Source organism: Protopterus annectens, chromosome 6.part1, assembly GCF_019279795.1.
Source record: "Protopterus annectens isolate FY-2018-M chromosome 6.part1, PAN1.0, whole genome shotgun sequence".
NCBI classification, from domain to species: Eukaryota; Metazoa; Chordata; order Ceratodontiformes; family Protopteridae; genus Protopterus; species Protopterus annectens.
In genome coordinates, this window is record NC_056738.1 from 551,915,394 (window position 1) to 551,939,409 (window position 24,016).

A 24,016-nucleotide genomic window follows, 5' to 3' on the forward strand; every position below is an offset into this window, starting at 1 on the left:
TGCCTCTGTCCTCCACATATATGCAAGGCTTTGTCCTGCTGTGATACAGAAAAGTGTTGTTAGGTAATGGCCTATCAATTATTTACCAGTAGCATTACTGCTATCATCACAGTCATGTCATGGACTCCCACACCAGCTGTTGGGCCAAGTCTATATATATGGGGGCAACAGCTGGAGAACACATATGTGACCTTGTACATTCCAGAGGTAAGTGTGTTGTACATAGTGTTCCTTGACCTTGTACAGCCTTTTATGGGGGGGGGGGGGTTCAATGCCATTAACCTAGGCTGTGACACCTTTTCAGGGATATAACTGATAAGACGTGGGTCATTCAGTCTGATAGTGAGATGTTAGGTTAAGCAATGTTATGTACAAGATACTGTGATATTAACGCAAGTGCTACTTTCCCCCCTAGGGCTTGGCTGAAGGGTGTAATTGGAGGCTGCTGAACTACATCTATAATTGTTGATTGTTACGTATCTTGAAGGCAAATCCTGTGTCTACTGTTGTACTAATTGAAGGCCTTGGTCTGGACAGCATAGTATGGTATATCCACATTGCTTGCATCTACTGTTTTGTGTGGGCCTTGCATTCATCACTGACTACATATTTCAAACTTTATGTGGTGTTAGTATTGGCATACATTATTGTATAGTACACAAATAAAGGTTTTCTGTGTATGCATACCTGTGGGTTGTGTCATGTCCTTTGAATTGTGGGTGGGGATATGTTTAATGTCAGTATTCTCATTTGTGGGAATGGTTGCCACACTACACAATTCACAGGTGGCAGTTAAAGGGCTTGTGGCTGAGGAATATACTTTGCACCCAGTACTTCCACACAACTTTTACATATATATGGCTAGTAATACCTTTTGTCTGTGTATATGTCTATGTACCTATATATATCTCATATAGCTATATATATATATATATATATATATATATATATATATATATATATATATGTATGTATACATATACATATATATATATATATATATATATATATATATATATATATATACATACATACATATGAACATATTTATGTATCTATATACAATTGATGTTATATGATTATTTGTGAGTCATATATATATATATATATATATGTATATATATATATATACATATAGCTGTCTGTCTACATTTACAGATATATATCTGTCCATATGTCCATGCATGTTCAGCTCATATTTTGGCCTGTACCTTATTCTCTTGGCAATTGACATGTATGACCTCAGCATTGAAGTCAGTAACTAGTGCCGACACCTTTGTGTTTCAGACTTCATCTCCTTCTACATATGTGTTCTAATACATATAACTGTGTAACTAGCAACATTTTAGGTGTATTATAGCATTAGTTGACATATATCCCTATTTCTACCCACATTGTAGCACACTTTGTCCAGACTTCTTGCATTAACAGGTTGTGTGGTATGATATTAATACATTTCCTGTACTGTTGATTGATTGTGCTTGATGATATGTTTGTGAAAACATCAGGTTATATATATCTACCATGGTTTAGTGGTAAATCACTTTGTCTAAGGAGTGCAGGGTCCTGGGTTCAAGACTTGCAGAGGCAGTTTAGTTTGTGTTGGGCAGAATGAGGGCAGTTGAATACAGAGTGATTAAGGCACTTTAAAGCAGTTGTAAGCTGGTTTGCATGGGTTTGCGCAAATGGTAAGTACTGCCAACCTCTGCTTATGTTTTCTTACAGTCAGTTATCTTCGGCATTGCTCAACCTGTGTAGGCATAGCTTATTCTCATGCAAACCCGCTTACTGCTGCTTAAAAGTGCTTATTGTTGCTTACCCCCACGCTAATTTCTTTAAAAGAAAAGAAAAAGGGGTCAATAGGAATAAAGGGGCACAAAGAGGGAAAGACAGTAGGGAAAATAGCTAGGCATGTGCAGGAAGGGTGTAGGAAAGGTCCATAGCTGCCCATTTCTTCTACAGCAACATCTGTGCATATTCACTGAATTTGGTGGCAGATATGGACCCTCAAACCCCTGGGAGAGGGGTGAGGACAACATAACTTTATTATGATGCCAATTAGACCAGATTACATGTGTCCAGTGGACATGTGTGCAAAATGGACAGCTATCTATGGGGCGAGATTTTTTTGTGGGAACAGATTGCCCTTTTTTTTCTTTTTTTCAGGTGAGAATGGGATTTTGGGGAGGGTTAGTAGGTATATATGGGGAGGTAGGTTGGGTAGGTTAACAGACAAGACAAACAAGATGCATACAGGGGCAGTATATGACACATGTGGGGGTAAACACCTTGGATGGGGAGGGGTGTTTTGAAGTCACAAGCCCATGAGCCCCCAAATGGAAATGGTGGGACTGAGGTCCCCACCCATCAGCAGTCACCACTGCACCTTCACAGCCTCAAAGGTGGCTGTGCTGAGGGCTGTGTAGGAGGGGCAGGTTCACCCTCTAAGTGCACCACTCGGACCTCAAGCTAGCATAGCCAGTCTTGAAACTCCAAATCAAGCTCCCTATGCACCATGGCCCAGACATATTGAGGGGTGATGGGTTACCCTCTGCACCTGCTCCCGGGGGGATGAGCCCCATCCCCTGCAGCAGTTCCACCTGAAGGTGGTGCAGGGCCCATAGAGGAGGAGGTCCCAGGCTGGGCCCCAGATGTGCTGGTGCCCAGTGCCATAGCCAGCTGAGGTGGGACCGGTGGGTCTGCTGGGACCGGCCTTCCCATACAAGCTATGTTATAGCAGGTTTATGACAGATATGCGTTAGTAACAGTCAAAAGCATTCAAGATTAGTTATAACAGCATGCATAGGTATTCCCATTAACCCAAAACACCGGATTTAACACAGTTGCGGAGCAAGCAGAACACATGCATATATGGAACAACAGTGGTTATTACAAGAGCATGCATGTTTCATTGATGGCAACAGGCCACCAATATGGGTGTATTTTAACATGGCACATGCATAGAAACAAATGTGAATATTTTTAAACCATTAGGACATATGTCCCAACAAATGTTTGGAGTGTACACATACCAGTTGAGGAGTGTCATTGGGTTATTTTGCACATATGGCAGGGGTGAGAGAGAGAGTTCAATTAACAACTAATATATCCTTGTTGTTTTCACAACATTCTTAGTCACTGCAGTGATCTTTCCCTTACATGTATTATTACACTTCCCAATGGCCTTATATTGTACACTGGTATGTTCATAGATTATTATATATGTGACCTGTGTCTTACATTCAGGCATGACAAGATGCAGGTGTTAATGCAACATATGTTGAGAATTGCTGTCATACACTTTGGGTGAGGTGCTAGAATGACAGGTTTGTTTTCATATATATTCTATGACTATGTACATGTTTGACTATCAGTTATATGTCATTAATGGCTGGCTACATTTCTTGGATCATCACACTGATTTGTCAGGGGAACAGGGTACCAGGCTGGTGATATGGGCCATTTATCTGGACATGCTGGACAGATTGGAACAGTTGTGGGGTATGAATATGCATACAACTTTCAATTTGAACATTCTAGCAATTTCTGTACAGTTGTTGGGTGTAATTATGCATACAGCTTTCTATGTGAACATTGTAACAAAATCTGAGCAGTTGTAGGGTATGATTATGCATACAACTTAGTAGCACTCCCAGGATTCAAACCCCTGCTGTGTGTGACAATAAATTATAGCTAACATCACAGTACACTGTGCTATCAGAGAACTGATGTAAAGCTTTCTACTGTTTTCTATCTATGTTTCCCTCACTTGTACAATATGACTGACCTCTTGGCACTTCCAACATTGTTATGTAGGACTTCATACACATTTTATCTTCATACCACATTGTCGGTGAAACTGCTTAAAATACAACAGTACTATTTATAGTATGCAACAGTTCACCAACATATGAAAGAGGAGTAAATAGAAGGACTCCAGGGGTTATACCTTTATTTACAGACTAACACACATTTATTTCTACTGGTACAACACTTTCTAAGGCTCTTATATTTATTTGTTATGACAGTACATGCAGACTAATTACTAACCTGCCTCGCGATGCAGCCTTTGCAACTTAGCATCATGGGTTTGCTGGTTCGCTGCCTGCTCATCTGCAGCTGTCAGAGAAATACAGTGATATTTAGCCATACCTATCCATAGTATACACAAGCTAGGCGAGTATTTACTACTTAGTAGAATGAGTACTTACTCAGTACTGGGGCATTGGCATCTGGCAAGACTCCTGGATCCACTGTTCCAGTATATCCTCCCTCTGCCACTTTAGGTTAGCATGGTGGTGCCTGACCTGCTCACCAGTCCGGGGTATACCTGTGGCACTGGTGAGGTCACAGGCAAAACTGTCCCAGGCCTCTGCTTTATACTGCCAGCCCTGGTACTGGCCCTGCAGCAGTCTTTGCTCATGGTATTTTACCAGGAGCCATACCATGAATTTTGACTTCTGGATGCCCCAGCGCTGCACTCTAAATTAAGTGCCTTCACCCACACCAGCCATTCTGCCTGCAGTAGGAAGCTACAACCAGTTATGAGAAGTATTTCCACCTGTGAAGTTTAAATATGGCTAATTTCCCGCACTTTCCTGTAATTGGCCAGTTTTGAAAGGGCTAAGCTATGGGTACACCTGCTTACATAAGGTTGGTACTGCTTAAAGAGGTATACCACTAGGCAGATTGAATTGGCTCCCCTACACATTGCTTACACTTACTAACTTGAGGTGTGCTGTGGTTAGCATTGCTTAGTAGTTAATTAGCACTATATTTGCCATTTGGCAGCGATTTATTCTTCATTACAGGTTATATATGTGTCTGGTGTGATTCATGTGTACATACACTGTATAGGGACCTGGGGACTTTTACACTTTATTACAATAGCACCTCATATCTATATTTACTGCAGTACTCCAGTTCACATATTTATGTTCTGTGGCAGGTTATATAACATCACACTGTACATAGATTCAGTTCACATGTTTGGTTTGATTTTCCTGTGGTGAGGATTACTTTGCTGATACCTCATTTATATGCATTGCTATGATGGCTTAGTGGTTAAGTACTGTGACTGTGGTGTACAGGGTCCTGAGTTCCAGCTGTGCAGTAGCTGTTTATTTTGTTGCTGGGCAGAACACGGACCGTTGTGTTCAGAGTGATTAAGGCACTTTAAAGCAGTTGTAAGCGAGTATGTGCGGTTTTGCACGGAGCTAAGCAATGCTAACCTCCGGGTACAGTTTCTTACACTCAGTTAGCATCTTTTTTGCTTAATCTGTGTGGGCAATGCTTAGCCCTGTGCAAACCTACTTAAATATGCTTACCAGTGCTTATATATGCTTACTACTGCTTATTTGTGCTTAAACCTGCTTACTAGTGCCTTATTCATTTTTTACACTGACACTTCACATGTGCATTTAATGCAGCACTACGGTTCACATTTAAATGTTATTTAGTAGGTTATATGGCAAAAAAATGTCACAAAGTTTTCATATACAGATTTCACATCAAAAATTGAATGTGCTGCAGTGGGACTCAAACCGGGAATGCCTGCTCTGACCACTACACTACTGCTGTGCTGCTTCATTTGCATATATCTTCCTTGTTATCCTCTTCAGCCTTTTAAACTGCTTTAACCGTAGCTAAGTGATGGGCAAACCCACGCACCTACTGTTAGCTGTACACGGAGTTTAAAAAAAAAATTACAGGGTTTCTTCTTTTTATATTTATGTCCTGTTGCTGTTGTACACATGGGGGACTGTTGGTGGGGATACGCGGACACCTATGAGCAGTCTCACTCATTTATTCACACTTCCTGCTGTTCTAGTTTGCAGGGGTATGTTTATTCTGAGAGCTCTGCTCTCAGACATGCCCCCTGCACTCGTTCACGCTCCGTGTAGGGTTAGGAGTTCAGGCAGTGTGCTTTCATTAATATGCATGGCGCTCTGTTGTCCTCCTCCTAAACTGCTGCTTCTGTGCAGGACTAGACTAGTCCTGCATGGAAGATTAGTAAATCTGGGGGTATGTTAAAAATTGAAAAAGTAAAGAAATAGGAAAATAAAAAAGATATGGAGAAGGATCATGCAAAATATGATCTATAAGGAAACAACTGAACATTCATAAAATTTAATTGACACAGTGACATAAACAAAGATTACTGCAGATCTACTTTAACAACTTATCTAAGCCGCAAGAATACATTAAATCAACCAACAAAATAAAGAACTTAACTATCTAGAGTTATACATAATGCAATGTACTGTAAATAAATAATGTAAATAAAATATGTTACACAGGATATCAGAGCCAGATCCAGCACTAGGAAACCAACTCAGTTAACTAAAGCCCATTGGGTCGCACAGAAGCAACAGGTATGTGTGACCTGTTTATATCTTTGTCATCTGTGTGACCTGTTGTTTATGTCTTCTTCTTCCGTGCATGAAGAATTTGAATACCAGAAGATGTTTGGACTGAGGACGACGAATGGACAAGTAAGAGGTAGGGGTGTGTGTGTGTGTGTGTGTGTGTGTGTGTGTGTGTGTGTGTGTGTGTGTGTGTGTGTGTATAAAAGAGAGGTATGTGCATGCAAATGTAACAGGAAGGTAGGTAGGTGTGTATGTCTGTGTAAGAGGTAGGTAGCATACCTCTCAACTATACAGAGTTTTCCCTCATATTTATGGTCTGTTCCTTATAAAATTTGTGATTTACTAAAAACTCTTTGAGGACTGAAGTTACTAAATAATGACAGACATTTCATTTTCAGACTTCATATCCTTTAGAAAATGCTTACCAGCACAACTCCTGTTATTCTAGCAACTTTCTAAGTTCATAAGAGCAATATTTAAAATCTGTCCCTATTAGTTTAGGCTTTGTCCATCTTTCTTGCACTAAGACATTGATAGGGGTGTGTGTGTGTGTGTGTGTGTGTGTGTGTGTGTGTGTGTGTGTGTGTGTGTGTGTGTGTGTGTGTGTGTGTGTGTGTGCGTGTGTGTGTGTGTGTGTGTGTGTGTGTGTGTGTGTGTGTGTGTGTGTGAAATGCCTTAGTTAGGGATAGCAGGTGATTGGGCGGCCACGGTGGTGAAGCAGTTAGTGTTGTCGCCTCATAGCAAGAGATTCTCTGGTTCGATCCTCAGGTGGGGTGCCTTCTGTGCAGAGTCTGCATGTCCTCCCTGTGGTTGCATGGGTTTCCTCCCAAAGTCATGCTGTAGGTGGATTGGACATTGTAAACTGGTCCTAGGCGTGTCTGTGTGTGTGCCTTCTGTGAAAGGTTGGGTGCTGGGCTGGCAACTCAGCACTGTAAAACTCCACTGCCAATCTGCTGTGTTGACCCCTAACTGGGAAAAGAAGAAGAAGGGATAGCAGGTGAGTAGTAATTTGCTCAAACTCTGTAAATTAGTTACAGGAAGCAAGTGACTGAATCCTCTACCCCAACTACCAAGCTGAATTTTTCAAAGAACTAAGTTTCAGCTGCATTTTTCAAGGAATTGTGTTTCGAGTGCATTTTCCAGGAATTGTGAGCTTTGTGGGAAGAAAAGCTTACTGTTGCTCATGCTGAGTCTATTTACAATGTGCAATTGTTTTGTTTAGCAAATGGTATCACTATTGTGCTATGGAACTGAAAAACACTGTTAGCAGCACAATAGGTAGGCAATACTTGCTTTTGATGCAGAAGGCTATGGAGTTTACTCCCACTGCATGTAGATGGATTACTGACACTGTGTTGTACTTTAAGTGTGGGGTGCTGCAGTCCTGAGTATGTCCTCACTTGGATGAGATGCCTAGTAACTATGAACCTGTTATCAGTTTGCCATCCATTCCCTATTGCAATATAACATCTTACCCCTTTTTAATGTAACATGGGCAATTTATTCTTCAAGGGCAGCAGGTACTGAATTTGTAGATGAAACACTGAACTATAAAGTTGTTGACTAGCAGCAAGCTCCTCATTACTTACAGATCTCTTTAATGTGGAATTATTCAGATTACTTTTACTTCTGCATAGACTGTGAATATTGACTGATATTGGTGGATTGTAATGACAGAAGTTTGAGTGGCCTTTTTATGGTTGAAATGATCTGAACTGGGTAGTTTTGTCCTTATTGGTTCATACATTTTGTTTCGGTGCTTACTGGAAAAATGTCCAAAACTATAAATTTAAAACACACTCTAACAAGTGGTGCTGTATTATACAAGGAATGTAATTTAGTAAGGCGAATCAAAGAACTCTTGCATGTTTGTATTGTCCTAAAAATGTGGGCAGGTAGCCTATGATTTGAAAACAGCCCAAAGGTAAACATAATCTGCCACTGACTTGATGCATTTTCTTTGAATGTGGGTTTCAATGCTGTTTCAATGAATGTGAGATTCAAGGGCACAAAAGTTTTAATGCTAAGTCTGTTTTCATTATGAGACTGTATTGCTTTGTTTAGCAAATGTCTATCAGTGTTTGCACTATAAAATTGAATTAAAAGGTTTAAATTAAATCCAAATATCTGTAGTCATTATAGAACTAAAGCAGAAAATGGTATGCACACTGAGAGGTTTGAAGACTGTTCATGGTATTCAAACTTCATAAAGAAAAGCAAAAATAAATAAATACATAAATAAATCCTCTCCTGCACAATACTCATCATTTAAAGGAATTCATGGAAATCCCATTATAATAATTAAATAGCAAAGTAATAATAATAAAACAACAACAAATATAAATGCATTAAAATTTCAATACCCATAGTACCTCAAACATTGGCCATAAAGTAGGGAGAGACCTCTGGCCACAATGCACCAACCAAAACCTTAAACTCACCAACTCCATGTGAAAAGTCATAAAATAATATGAAAAAGCTGCCAATAAAAATAATAATAAGTAGAGCAACAAAGGCATTTTATTTCTACAAGTGACCCTTTTGCCTCTGTTATAATTATATTTGTTACTTTTTATGCTTATCTTAGTACTACACTTCACCCAGCTGAACTAGTATCCACTTCAAGTGCCGTCAAACATTACAAGTAAAAGTAAGTCACTGTCATTTCTACATTAAATTGTCATTAGCTTGTCATGGGCTAGTTAGTACTGATGTGTATTCCTATAATGGAAAGCATTCAGAGAAAATACCACCATAGCACAACCAGCGTTTTCCTGAAGAGCTCTACTAGTGTTACAGTGAAGATAGGTGATTCAAATGAAAGAGCAGCATTGAGCAAACATTTATTAGTGACTCATTTGCATGTACCAAACTAAACAAACTAAACACTGAAAACAGCTGAAACAACTGCTTTATTTCCTCAGCATAGACATGCACACACACACACACACACACACACACACACACACACACACACACACACACACACACACACACACACACACACACACACACACACACACACACACACACACACACACACACACACACACACACACACACACACACACAATACTTACCTACCGCAGTGATAACAACCCTGATTCTGCCATCGGCAGCAATGGAAGTACACTGTAAATAGACAGACTGCATCCCCTAACACCTTTGGTTCAACATAGCATGGTAGAACTTGCTTTTATCATTTAACTTTGCTAATTCAGTCATGTTGTACATTTCTGGGGCAAGAGAGAGAGAAAGAGAGGGAGAGAGAGAGACAGACAGAAAGAGAGAGATGGACAGAGACAGACAGAAAAGGGGAGAGACAGAGAGAGAGACAGAGGGGGAGAAAGAGAAAGAGATGGAGAAGGGGAGAGAGAGAGAGAGAGAGAGAGAGACGGAGAAGGTGAAGAAAGAGAGAGAGACAGAGGGGGGAGAGAGAAAGAGAGAGAGAGAAAGATGGAGAGGGAGAGAAAGACTGAGAGAGAGAGAGAGAGAGAGAGAGAGAGAGGGAGACATAGCTCTCAACTGTCCAGAATTTTGATTTATATTTTTGGTCCATTTCTCATAAATTGTAATTTTCTTGCAAATCACCCGTAGATCATTGAGGACTGAAGTCAGAAAATAATGGCAGACATTTGATTTTCAGACTTGGTATTGTGTGGGAGGTTGGCATAATGGTTATTTCCCTTAAGACACCAGGTGCAAAGTTTGATTCTCACATTGGGTAACTGGCTAGGCTTAAAATGGCCCACAAAGGCAGTTAGCCTACTGCTAATCTATGAACTTATATCCTTCAGAAAAGTCATCCTAATGCAAAACATGTTGTTCTATCAACTTTCTAAGTTTGTAAGAGCAATATTTGAAAAGTGCCCCTATTTCTGTCCCCCCCCCCAATTATTTGTGACTTTGTCCAGATTTCTAGCTTTAAGAGGCTCAGAGAAATGGAGGGGGGAGATGTGGAGAGTGTGTGGGAGAGAAAGAGATGAATGTGGAGCTAGAGAGATGGAGAGGAGGGCAGTGATGGAGAGAGGGGGTGAGGAAGAATTGGAGAGGTGGGAGAGTGAGAGAGAGGGAGGGAGATATAGCTCTCAACTATCCAGATTTTTGCAGAACGTCCAGACTTTTTATGTATATTTTTTTATCCATTTGGGTGGATGCAGTGGTTCAGTGGTTAGCATTGCTGCCTCACAGCAAGAGGTTCTCTGGTTCAATCTTTGGCTGGGATACCTTCTGTGTGGAGTCTGTATGTCCTCCCTGTGGTCATGTAGGTTTCCTCCAGGTGCTCCAGTTTCATCCCAAAGACATGCTGTAGGCAGATTGGACACTAAATTGGCCCTAGGTGTGAGTGTGTGCATGTGTGTGCTTTCTGTGGAAGGTTGGGCACTGGGCTGGCAACTCAATACCATAAAAATTCCACTGCCAATCATGAGCAGACAGGTGATCTGCTGTGGCGACCCCTAACCAGGAAAAAGAAGAATTTTTTTGATCTGCTTCTCATAAAATTGCAATTTTCTGGCAAATCAACCATAAATCATTGAGGACTTATGTCAGAAAATAATGGCAGACATTTGATTTTCAGACTTCATACTGCATGGGAGGTTGGCATAATGGTTAAGTCATTTCCCTTCCAGACAGAAAGTGCAGGGTTTGGTCCTTATATGGAGTAATTGGCTAGACTTAAAATGTCCCACAAGGGCATTTAGCCTAGTACTAATCTATGAACTTGTATCTTTCAGAAAATACATGCTAATGCAAAACCTGTTATTCTATTAACTTTTTTCCCTTACAGACACAAAGTGCAGGCTTTGATTCTCACATAGGATAATTGGCTAGACTTAAAATGGCCTACAAGGGCAGTTAGCTTAGTACTAATCTATGAACCTATATCCTTCAGAAAATTCAATCTAATGCAAAACCTGTTATTCTATCAACTAAGTTTGTAAGAGGAATATTTAAAAAATTTCCCTATTTTTTTCCCCCCATTATTTGTGGCTTTGTTCAGATTGCTTACTTTAAGAGGTTGACAAGTATGGGGTAGAGGGGGAGAGAATGGACTAAAAAGTATTAGGACAGATTTTGCAGTGTGCATGTGTATGTTTGCATTTGTAAATGTCTTTGAGGACAGAAATGAAGCTGTGTGTGTGTGTGTGTGTGTGTGTGTGTGTGTGTGTGTGTGTGTGTGTGTGTGTGTGTGTGTGAAATCTCTGAAATAAACATATTTTGGTATAATTCTCCCTTATATTTTTGGTCTGTTCCTCATAAAACATGCAATTTTCTGGTTAATCACTGAGGAGAGCAATACGTTTCTGATTCCAAATCCTTCAGAAAATGCACACTAATACAAATCCTGTTCTAGCAACATTCTAAGTTTATAAGAGAAACATTTAAAATCTGCCCTATTTTTGGGCCTTTGTCCTGCATTATTTTAGGCTTTGTCCAGATATCTTGCACTAAGAAGTTGAGAGGTATGATTGATGAGAGTGTCTCTGCTTGGGTTGTTGCACTTGGGGGAATTAGGGAACTGCAAGTCTAGATTTTGTGTGTGTGTGTGTGTGTGTGTGTGTGTGTGTGTGTGTGTGTGTGTGTGTGTGTGTGTGTGTAAGAGAGAGAGAGAGAGAGAGAGAGAGAGTGCATGTGTGTGGTTAATGGGTGTGTTTGTCCACAAGTCCAAGTGACTGTTGGGGAGGCATACTTGATGCTATCTGTTGTTTGTATGTGTTAAGAATGAGATAATGGACTAAAAAGTAGGGACATATGTTATATATTGCACTTATAAACTTACAAAGTTGCTGGACTGGCCGTATGTTATATGCCAGTAGGGACAGACTTTAAATATTGATCAGAAACCCGGACAGTTGCTGGAATATTTGCATCTCTTGGCATGCATTTTGTGAAGGATATGAAACTTGGATTCTGGACTTGGCAAAACATGATGGTGGGACAAAGGGTGAGAAATAGGGACAGATTTTAAATATTGCTTTCATGAACTTAAGAGAGTTACTGAAATAACTGGATCTGTGTTAGCATGCATTCTTGTGTCAACAAAGACCCCAAACTGGGGGTAGGTTTTAAATATTGCAGTTATAAAACTGAGAAAATTGCTGAAGAAACTGGATCTGTATTAATATGCATTTTCTGTGTGTGAGAACAAAGATCCAATAATAGGGGCATATTTTTCAATATAAACTTAGAAATTTGCTGTAATAACTAGATCTGTGTTAGCATACATTTGTGTGTGAACAAATACTCCAAAATAGGGGTTGATTTTAAATACTGCTGTTATAATCTGAAGAAGTTGCCAGAATAGCTGGATCTGTGTTAACATGCATTTTTTGTGTGGTTGGTAGAATAACTGCATCTGTGTTAGCATCCATTTTTGTGTGTGAACAGACCCAAACATAGGGGCTGATTTTAAATAATACTGTTATAAACTAGAAAAGTTGCCAGAATAACTTGATCTGTGATAACATGCATTTTCTGTGCGAGAACAAAGACCCAATAATGGGAACAGATTTTAATTTTTTCTTTTATAAACTTAGAAAGTTACTGGGGTAACTGTGGCAGTGCTAATATGCATTTTTTGTATGTGGACATACACAGATTTTAAAGATTTCTCTTAACTTAGATAGTTGCTGGAATAACCGGATTTGTGTTAGGATCCATTTTTTTTTTTGCGTGTGAGCTGACCCAAACATAGGGGCTCATTTTAAATACTGCTGCTTTAAACTGGAAAAGTTGCCAGATGAACTGGATCTGTGTCAGTATGCATTTTCTGAGGTATATGAAGTCTGCAGAAAACCAAATGTGATGGGTGGGAGGCCAAAAATAGAAACAGATTAAGTATTGCTCTTAAAATAACTTGAGAGTTAACAGTTTGCTGATATTAGTTGCAGAGTTTCAATGTTTTGCACACTGTTTCATGTGATTCATAGTGTACTGTAGCTTTAATAGCCATGCATATTATGAATTTCTGTTGTATTATATGCTGAGATACACTTTGGTTTGTGTTTACTGTTCAGGAGATAAGTAGTATATTCATCTTCATGTTCTGTAATGACATACCAAAAAGCCTTTCAAAGACTGGCCCAGTTCTAGTTCACGTTTTCACTGTCATAATAGGCTTATTTTAAGGTGCTGTGCTGTTTTCTCAGTGCTACAGGCACATTGGCTGGAAATTTCTGATACAAATACATCTGTCAGGGAAAATTATCTGAACTTGTGTAACATGACGCAGCCAGAGCAAAGGATAGAAATTCAGGTGTGTAGCACCATTTGCTTGGATAGAATCACAGCTTACTAGCCTGTTGTTATTGCCTGAACAGATGTATAGTACAGTGGAACAAGAGAAAAACCTGCCTATTTGTTTTTGTTTTTTGCACTATACTGTGGCCATCATGGCATCTTGCATTATGCTGTGGCCATCTTACATTATACTTAGCATGCATTCTTGGTGTCATCAAAGACCCCAAACTGGGGGCAGGTTTTAAATTCTACATTATATTTAGGTTGAGTAGTGTAGTGAACTTCTGTACAAACATGTAAGCTGACTGCAGATTCTCCATTGCTCGTCATACCTGATGCTGGAAAAAGTTGCTGTCACTGTTTTAAAGCTTCTCTGGATAACTGATCCATGACTGAAATATTGCCTGGCAGCCTGCTTTAGGCTTCAACATGCCTGGACTATTACATGTACTGGTAGCTAGAAATCCTGACTATTTTCCTTGGCCGAATAGACAAAGATACAGTTGATGAACATGTACTTGTTGAGCATTCTGGTGAGTTTTTTTATGCATATTTGCTGCTTATCTTCATTGTAACACTGACATCCAGTCTGCGACTGAATCTGAGATGTAGCTGTACTCCAGTAGCCTTCTCCATGCTGCATGGTGGCTTTGAAGCATATGTGACAGTGCTATATACTTTTTGTGTACTAAGAAAGTTCTGGCCAAAAATAAGCCCTTGGGCAGTCAGTTTTTGGAATGTTAACTGTAGAAATTTAAGTTTGCATTAGACTGCCCTGACTTTAATAGGCAGAAGAAATGTGCATTTCTGATTATGAGTTTGTGTTGTACACTGAACCAAAAACAAATATCAGGGCACAGCAAAGAAATGCAAAGCGTGTTCTTCAGGAAGAGGAAACACAGATGTCAACAAGTTTAGTAGCCTTCCTGACTCGGTAAGTTAAAACCCATTGTGCATAATTGACCATAAGGTGAAAACCACTATAATGTACAGGGCTACAAAGTTAGCCTTATAAATGTGACCTGCCTTTTGATAGGAAACAATAGATGACACACTTGGTATGTAGTAGACCATTTTCTCACTTTTCATTCATCACAGAAACTATCATTATCACCATCTATGGCACTGCATAACTAAATATGTCAATGGACAGGTTTAGGAAGCATCCTTTAAATGGGAGTTCAGTGCACATGCAAAAACAATTTTCCAAGCCTGTTACTGCCAGCTTTGGTCTGACTATCATGCATAACTTGTCATTACCTCTGTATTATTGAGGCAGCACGTTTTGTGGGGAGAACTGTAGGGCTGCTTATATTCTGTGTAATGAGGATGGCAGTATCAGCCTGGCAACATCTCTGCAATTATTTTACTGAGTAATCATGTGATTGCTTCAGTCATGTATCGAGCAGCACTATATACTAAGTTGGCTCTTTTCAAAAGGCACGCCAACAAACTGTTGAATCCTATGGTACCAGCAGTGGTTTCAAATGCATAGTACAATAGTGGGTACTTTTTTTTTAATTGTGGAAAGCTACAGTAGTCCTTTCATCATTCAGAATTATTAAGATTGTTTGTTTTAGGCATGTCATGGAACCATCAGTGTCTGTGGCAGTCGCAGAGCTAAATGAAGGACAACGTGCTATAGGGTAAGGTATTCTACAGAGCAGTGCAGATTATGCGGCAACACACACTAGCTTATTACAAGCTATTTTGGCAACCCTTCTCTTAATACATTGTAGCAATCATTCTGAGTAGTCTTCTCCTTTCTTTTTAGTCATTCCGATGCAGTGAAAGTACCAATGAGGAGTTGCACAACCGGATGCTCCTGGAGAATCAGCTCTTTCAGCTGATGCTTAGAGTCAAGAATCAGTAGCCTTGACTCCATCTGGAAGTCATGAATATGAAGAGGCCTGTGCTATATCCAGTAGCACCTATGACAGCATTGATGTGACTGAGGTTGAGGCAGAGACGGAATTTGATAAAAGGAAGTGCGATATCCTTGAGCAAGATCTTCAAATAAGTGGCGTGCCAGTGGACTACACAAGTACTGCAGCAGGATGTGTTTAACTTTCCAAACATTCTATCACCCACATTGCAATTTGTAGCACCAGGAATGATGTCATACAAGATTATGACATTGGCTTGTACAAACGTTGTCATCTTACAGATATCGACAAAAACACCATCTTCACCATGTGATGGCTATCCTCGGAAGGCTTTGAGTTTCCTAAGTGTTTCATGGGGTATTCTGGAAGCCAACAAAACAGAAGATTCAGTCCACAACTTCTGCATGAATTCAAGTTTGCACAGTATTCACAAAGTTTGTATGGAGCCTTCTGTGGTTCATGCATGGTCTTCAACACAGTCATTCATCACATGATCTCCATGCCTATGACTGATTGGTCTAATGCAAGGAAGATTCTTGAATGACATAGCAAGTCAAAGGACCATGGAAATGCAGTTGCAAGTCAGAGGCATTTCTAGAAGCATGCTCTGGCCAACTACAAACAGCATATCAGTGCATTGCACAGAAAGATAAGAAGTTACAGGAATGCACAGTTCATGCCTTGAGATGTATTGTGCAGATAATTCTTCTCTGTACAAATTGACTTGCACAGGAAACTTATAAGCATTGCTTGAATGCATTGCAGAAGTGGAGTCTGTACTTGACGACCAGTTAAGGGGGGGTCCACGAAATGTACTTTACACTTCACCACAAATTCAAAATTAAATTATTTATCTTATTGGGTTACAGATCCAGAGAATTTTTTTAAGTAGAGTTAAACAGAAAAAGTTTTTTTAGTTTAATTGCTGATGGAACAGCTGACATCAGCCATAAGGAGCAAGTGACTCTGGCTTTGCAATCTACAGTATGTTCATAGAAGTGACAGAAATATAGAAATCCATGAAAACTTCATTGAATTTGTGGAAGCACATGACACCACAGGAAAAGCCTTAGCTGATCTCGTTCTACAGAGGCTCACAGCATGGGGTGTGGACAAGAGGCTAGTGTGAGGACAAAGCTATGACAGAGGAAGCAACATGCCTGGCCATTTTAATGGTGTGCAGGCAAGAATTTGAGCCCTATTTCCAGAAGCTGTGTACACTGCCTGTAAAGTGCACAAGCTCAGCACTGCCATAAATCATTCAGCACTGCCATAAATCATTCAGCACTGCCATAAATCATTCAGCACTGCCATAAATCATTCATGTGTAATACCTGGCATGGCAAACATTCTTGAAACCTGCAGGAAAATAACTGCTATGCTAAATTCATCTGCTAAGTGCCATACTGAGTATTTAGCCCACCTAAAAGAATTTACACAGTTCCTCTGTGAGGATGAAGATGAAGACAGATGTACCTCACGTCAGGCACCTGACTACACCTCATGGATGAGTCAGGCTGATTGCCTGCACATATTCAAGAATAAATATTTCATCCTTGTCACCACTTTAGAGTGTACTGCTGAGTAAGACAGAAATACTGTCAGTTATCTGTACTCTATCACAAAATTCAATTTCATTGTAGTTCTGGTTACAATAGAGTCTGTGCTTGATATAATTAAGCCACTTCATCTGTACTGCAACAGGAACAGATTGACTTGATTCAAGCTTGTGAAGAAGCAAAGGTTGTCACTGACACTCTTCAAGCAATGAGATCAAATGCTGACAATTCTTTTTCAGAGTTGTATGAAGAAACCAAACAGCTGGAAGCCTGAGTCATGATAGAAGAAAGTGTTCCAAGGATCTGTGGAAGGCAGACTGCTACATTGGTGCTGTTGACCCAGAGGAGGACTATCAAAGGAACATGTTTATTCCATTCCTGGATCATGTCATAGGTGAAATAAAAGACAAACTTATAGATTGCTGCCCACGTTTCATTGCACAGTATCTGGTGCCATCCATGCTGCATGTTTTGGAAAATGATGAGAAAGTGGTGGAACTGTACAATGCATACAAGACTGACATATCAAGTCTGCCTAGTTTCAAAAATGAGCTCAACTCATGGGTGGCCAGATGGAGAGCAGTTGCATGAGACAAGCTGCCAACTACCATAATTTCAATCCTACAGCAGTTGACGCCAGCCTTTTATCCAAATATAAACAATGCATTAACAGTTCTGGCCACCATACCAGTGAGTGTTTCCACTGCAGAGTGGTCATTCAATGCTCTACGACACATTAAGACTTGATTATGAAACACTATGTCTGATGTACATTTAAGTGGGTTCGCCTTGATGCACATACATGATGACATCAATGCTGCTATCACACAGGTGCTAAAAGACTTTGATCTGTGTAATGATTGCTGGTTTAATATCTTTAGAAGGTGATACATCAGATCAGCAGGATGATGGTAAGTGTGTACTCATGGCTAGCTGTACATTGTCATTTGCTGACAGTATGCTGTGGATGGGTGGCCTCCCCTTTTGACTGGATTGTGGTCTGCTTGATGTGAATGGATTGGGCTGCAGTTGCCAAATGATATGAGAACCAGAGCCTCCAACAGCTCACCTCAGCCCAGCTGGCTTCCTTTTAGACTGGATTGTAGGCTGCTTCCTGCGAAAAGTTTAGGCTGCTATTAAATACACGAAAACCAGAACAGCCAACAGCCAAGCCCAGATGGCTTCCCTTTGGACTGGATTGTGGGCTGTTTATTGCAAATGGTTTAGGCTACTTTTTAAGGTATCAAAAAAAGAGCAGTTAGCAGCCATGCAATGGTGAATAGACCTTAGTGGAGTTGGTATGTGGTGGAGTGAGTGGACCTCTGTGTGACTGGCTACCTTGATGTGGTAGAGGGGCTTGTTGCAGTGTATGGCTCAGGCTATCTCCTAATGTTGACTGGGCTGTGGACTGCTGTCTGTCAATGGTTTAGGCTGCTATTAAATGCACATAAACCAGAGCACCCACCAGCCCAGCCCTGATGGCTTCCCTTTGGAGTAGATTGCAGGCTGCTTACTGCAAATGGTTTAGGCTGCTTTTTTAAGGTATCAAAACCAGGGGAGTCATCAGCTGCCAGCAGCAGTTACTGTCCACTGTGGCTGTGTGAGGTGTGACTGGACCTTTGTGGGACTGGCTACTGATTTCCCCTTTTCTGGCTGGTGTGTGGTGGTGTGATTGGACCTTTGTGGGATCATTATGTGGTGTGAATGGACCTTGATGTGGTACAGAGGCTTGTTGCAGTGAATTACTGCTACTAAATGCCACTTAAGAGTGACCATGGACATCTCAGAATAAATTTTGGTGGGGCAACATGGATGCATGGGGGGGGGGGTAGTATTACCTGACCTTAGAGTGCAAACTGAAAAAAAATCTGTCTACACCCGTGCTCTTCAGACCACTCATAGGTTACACTGGGTTCTTCTGGTGTAGTACCTTCCACCACTTTAGACTGGGGGTTAGTACATAATCTGCAACTGTTCCAGTGTCCAATACAGGCACGGGAGAACCATTTTCCTTGGGTCTGGGAGTTTCTATGAAAGGTTATTCTCAGAGGAGGCTTTTTATTTGTCTGATTCTCAAGACTAAGACTGATTCAGAGGAAAGTTTATCCTCTACAAATCAATTAGAGGTGTTTTCCCTTTTCTAAGACTAGTTCCAGGATGGATTATGTATTTTTTGGGAATAAGTGGATGTTTCTCTAAATGTAAGAGATGATATTATATTCTGCAAGGGGAATTAGCTCATACTACACACATTCCTCTTATTATGCCAGCTTTGGAGGATGAGTTGAATGCTGTCTGTAATAATCCTGACCCTCAGACTTCAGCCCCCAAAAAAGGCAGAGTGATTATTTTTACCAACCTTTCCCCTATGGACAAGAAGGTAAGGTATTAAACAAATTTCATAGCAGAATTTCCTTCATCCATTTTATTCTGTCATGTGGTAACTGCCAGTAGGATTGTTCTGCCACAATTCCTTCAGAAGGTTGGCCCTGTCTGAATCCTACACTTTCTATCCTGTATCACGTTTTTAAACATGCTTTGCAAGACCATGTGTGTGATTGTACAGATACTGTGTCTAGAGCAACTACTAATGCTGCTGTGTTGAGAAGATAGGCCTGGGTACCCACTCAAGTTTTTGGATTAGGTAAAGTCTGAAATTTTAAACTCTGCTTTAGATAAGAAGGTTTTGTTTGACGCTGCTGCTACTCAGGTTTTCAAACAGTTTGACGACAGACGGAAAATAACTGAGAGGATTACTTAAGAGTTTTTTTTGAGCCCCCACATTATAAAGTTTACAAACCTCCTGCTTTTTTCTTTGTTTTGTTTTAAGACAGAATAATCCCTACTGTCTTCTGGTAAACAGGAAAAAAAAAAAAGAAAAAGAAGAGAAAGCAGGAGGGTAACAAGAAAAAAAATATGATCTTTTCAGGAAAAAGAGACAGACATCCCTTCAGAATGACTTTACCAGCATCCTACATCTCTAAGTGTGTCCCATAGACTGGTTCTCAACCTTTTCCTTTGGTAGCAGATTGTTTCAGACTCTTGGGTACTGATACTGGTTCAGAAGGGTTACAGTTGGTACGGGATATACATACCTACTTTCAGGGGAATTCCTCCTTACCCTCTAAACCAGAGTTTTTTACAGAGGTTGTTCAACACATGCTTACTCAAGGAGTCATACTATCATTGCCTTTATACTAAAGGCTGGAAGTCTTCTACTCAAAAATGTTTCTGGTTTCAGTGAAAGAGCTTTCCTGTAGACCAGTTCTAGATCCTCCTTTTCTCAACCTGTTTGTGAAAGTGTTTACCAAATCTGCATCTCCAGGGATAGCTAATTTTAGACTGCAAGGAACTGACTTTTTGCCTTATTTAGATGACTTACTGATCTTTGCAGAGTATTTTATTACATGTCAAGAGTCCTTAACATGGCTTTTTTCACTCCTTACCAATCTGGGCTTCCAGATAAACGTTCGAAAATACTCCTTGATTCTGTAACATAGTATTGTGCTTTTCAACTGCCTTCTAGATACATATCTTCAAGACATTCCTATCACAGGGAAACTTGAATTTGTATCTGGAAACTTTTCTGATCTTCTCAAATCAATGAGAATTCAGGGTGGAGAATATCTCAAAAATTCTAGGATGTATGGTTTCTATGAGTCACATAATTCCTCTTGCCAGGTTATACATGAGAAAAATTCAATTTTTCAAAAATAAAAAATGTGAACATATGGACCCTACATTCTCATCCTCTGAGATTTTCAGATTCCAGTGTTGGGCTTTACCAAGAAGGAGTTGCATTAGTGAAGGCAATAAAATGCCTCAGTTTGCACTTGAAGAGCTGTTTGTATGGGGTAAAGATGTGAGGCATATGGCACAGGTCAGACAGAACAAAGCACATAAATGCCAAAGAGGTGTTAGCTGTGATTTATGTGATAAAATATTTTCATAAACTGTGGTCCCCAGACCCATTACAGGTAATTATAGATAATGCCACAGTGATGTGCTATATAAATAAATATAAATCAATAGGGGGAACTAAGTCCTACCCCCTGTACAGGCTAGCAATAATGGCTTGGGAGTTAGCTCTGTAATACTGTATAACCCTCCAAACATCTTGCATACCATCAGAGCAAAATGTAGTGGTAGACAAATTGAGCAGAACCATGTCAAACCCTCATGAATGGATCTAGTTGTGTGAAAAACCTCAAAATAGATCTGTTTCCCCCCTTTCCTAACAGACAATTAAGCAAATTCTGCACTGGAACTCATTGCAGACAAGTCTGGAAAGTAGTTGCATTTTTATTCTTATGGTTTGGAAAGTTCCTGTATGTATTTCTACCCTTTCCACTGATATCCATATTCATTTAGAAGATTCAGATGGACTCTCCAAAAATTATTGTTGTGACTCTCTTCTGGACCAGGCAACCTACGTTCTCTCTTCTTATGGAATTAGCAATGGGCAATCACCACAGGCTTCCTCACAAACTGGACCGACTCACACAAGACTGGGAGAGTTTGATACATCCCAGTCTCAAAAATCTACAAACTAAATGCCAGAACAATTCAATTATAATACCATTTAAGTACTGTTATTATGAGGATATGAAGCAGGTGAAGATATTGTAGTTGATTGTTCACGTATAACCAGGCCATCTCTAGGATTATTACCTCTGGTTCTTAAATATTTTTGTGTGTTAACTATCTTATTATCATGGAATATTCATCAGTTACTTCAGTGTGTCTGCCTATGGATCCCCTTCTTCTTTTCAGTCTTTGCTCAAGCAATTCCATAAAGCGGTTTTCTGTTGATATGTAGTGTCACCTACTGTTCAGATGACGTATAATTGGGAGGTTTATTTTTTGATAGGAAAGTTATTTCTCTCTACATTTTAACCAGCTATTCTGGCTGTTTTTAGTTCATTTTTTGGGTAGACTAACTGGTTTATTGACCTGACATCTACCAGAGAGCATGTAGATTGCAACTATTCATGGTGGATTAACCCTTTTGTTTTTCCATGCACACAGCATTATCTGCAGAAAAAAATCCCCCATATATGTCCTCACTACTTTCATGAGTCTAGCCATTTATCGCCAATATTTCTTCCAGAATGGGAATGACACAAATAGATTCTATATACTCTGGTCATGCTTTTGCAACTCGGGTTTTATCTTGTTAGTACTAAGTCCTTTAGGAAACTATACAACTGTGGAATTCGGGTCTATATTAGATCACCGAACGCTTAAAAAAGCGAACGGTGATTGATCGAACTTATGTAAGCGAAAGCTTACAATCTCAAACTGTCAGAACAGAGATTTTTTCCTAGGGAAAAAAATCGCTGATCTAAAACACATACACACAACACAAGCACACCAAACAAACAGCAATCCACACACATACACCTAAAATCTGACACCTAACCCTACACTAAACTATACACACAACACTAACTATCCACTTACCTTAACCCAAACCCTAACCCTAAGGTCCGTCACTATCGCACACTCACCTCACCCGCTCCCTAACCCTAACTCGCCTAACCTGCCCTAACCCCCACGTCCACACAATCGCGCACATACCTAACCCGTGCCCTAACCCTACTCACCTAACCTGCCCTAACACTCCCATCCACACAATCGCACACTTACCTGAACCCGACCCATAACTTTCCACCAATGCACTGAAAATACCAAAGCAACAGAAACAGACAACCAAATTCTTTCCCTAGGAAAAAATTCGGGTTTCTGTTGCTTTGATATTTTCAACTTTCACTTACATAAGTTTGATCAATCACCTTTCACTTTTTTAAGCATTCGGTGATCTAATATAGACCCTGGAATTCCTAGTATCGGACTGAAAAAGGACAGTCTGTGTAAATTCAAACAATCCCAGATGGTTGCTCCTTACTATATCTTTTCTTGTTATTATCATCAAGGTAAAACATTTCTAAGCAGGATTAAGGCACATTCTAGTCAAGTCTTGTTTTCTTTGAAGGTATCTTGGAAAGGGGTGGACTTTAGAAGCATTCTAGAGGCAACTACATGGTCCTCTGTGTATACTTTTACAAAGCATTGCATACTGTTTTCCTTTTACACGTCCAGGATTGGCTTTGCTAAGATCATTTTCCAGTGGCTCCTGGATCCTTGTCCATCTTCCTCTTGGGTTGTATAAGCTTTGGAAATAAGTACAAATAGCTGAAATCCACTGCAGCAGTGAGAATGATGAAATAAATCCCACTTACTGTAACAGTAGGTGTTCAAATTCCTTGTGCATTTCTGTTTGTGCATGAAATTCCTGAAGTTGTGTATACTCTGACTGCTAAATTCCCTTCAAGAGGCTAGCCAATCAGCTGTCAGAGTGTAGGTGTGGGAGGGAGCCAGAACTGTTTGAAGACTGGCTGGTTGTTGTACCCTGGGCAGGATAAAACTCAAATAACCAAAGGCTATTGCAACAGTGAGCATATCTCTCAACTGTCCCTGATTTTGACTCAAATTTTAGGTCTGTCCATCTTAATATTTCTAAAAACAAATTGCAACCAACAAAAAGGTAAAAATTAAGGTAAAAGTTAAGCACTTCCACCCAAAGCAATGTATTTGGACAAATAACAGTTTTATGTATACTATTTTCACTTTTGGGTGACACTTGTTTTTACGGTTGAGTATTTTACAAGATTTGTACACCACCAGTGGAGTCTGAACATTTGCCTTTTATACACTGCATGTTTATTTGTTTTTATGTTGTATTTTCATGCAGTTATTCCTCCTTTTGGTTTCTGGTTCCCTTTTAATCTTTCTTTAAACTGGGTAAATATTGGAGAAAAGATGATGAAATGCACTTAATAATTAATGATAGTAATTAGAGTTATAGACATCTATTACTTCATAATATATATATTAAAATTAATAATACAACTGTACTTTCCACAGTTGTCTTTATGTCACTTCCTCATAATACACTGAA